The 799-nt window shown below is 45.6% G+C and overlaps 1 non-coding gene across 1 annotated transcript; it reads right to left on the bottom strand.

Moving 5' to 3' along the window:
• Positions 1 to 388: 388 nt before the first annotated feature.
• LOC114227183 (U2 spliceosomal RNA) lies at positions 389 to 573 on the bottom strand. The gene has a single exon (XR_003613263.2). It is a non-coding gene; the product is annotated as a U2 spliceosomal RNA (small nuclear RNA).
• Between the last annotated feature and the right edge of the window lie 226 nt (positions 574 to 799).

Below are 799 nucleotides of genomic sequence, written 5' to 3'. Positions count from 1 at the left end.
CAACAAACCTTATTTTACCCTGTAAATATTGCTGGAAGGGATTATTTGCGTTCTTGAGTAGGTCCTGAGCATTCCTGGTGGTAGGCTGGATTTAGATACTGTAAACCCACTTCCCCACACCATGGGTACATGACAACACAAACAATTCTTGTTGGAGTGAGAGGGCAGCTGCTGTCAGCCAAGTCTCTGTCGGTCACCTGGGTCCTGATCTGAGCTGGGAATGGGAAGCACGAAGCAGCCATGGGGGCAGGAGACCTCCCTCAGAAGTGGCTAGAGTTCAGGCCCCTGCAATGTTGGGGGGGTGAGGGTCTGTGCTCCACCTCTGTTGAGGGTCTGCCCCCCACCTCCTAGAATTCTCAATTGTGTTTATTTTATTTTTTATTTTATTTTTTTGTGCACCGTTCCCGGAGGTACTGCAATACCGGGTTGATGCATGGAGTGGACAGAGAAAGCTCCTATACCAACTCCCAGCTTCAAAAATCCATTTAATGTATTGTCCTTGGATAGAGGACATATCAGATATTAAACTAATAAGAACAGATCTTCTTCTTAGCCAAAAGGCCAAGAAGCGATATGTTTAAAATTTTTAATATTGACATAATTGCAAGTGTACCCTTTTTCTGCACCTTTTACCCACCTTCACCTATACCCACCTCCCCTCCCTTGACCTTAACCAAACTATTGTTCATGCCCATGGTGTGTGCATATGTTCTTTAGCTAATCCCTTCACCTTCTTTATCCCCTCACCCCACTTCCCTCAGACACATGCCAGTCCTTTCCAAGTATCCATGCTTCTGAT

Source organism: Eptesicus fuscus, chromosome 1 (assembly GCF_027574615.1).
Source record: "Eptesicus fuscus isolate TK198812 chromosome 1, DD_ASM_mEF_20220401, whole genome shotgun sequence".
In the NCBI taxonomy this organism is placed as follows: domain Eukaryota; kingdom Metazoa; phylum Chordata; class Mammalia; order Chiroptera; family Vespertilionidae; genus Eptesicus; species Eptesicus fuscus.
Note: the sequence above shows the minus strand (reverse complement) of the source record. Positions and strands in the feature narration are given on the sequence as shown.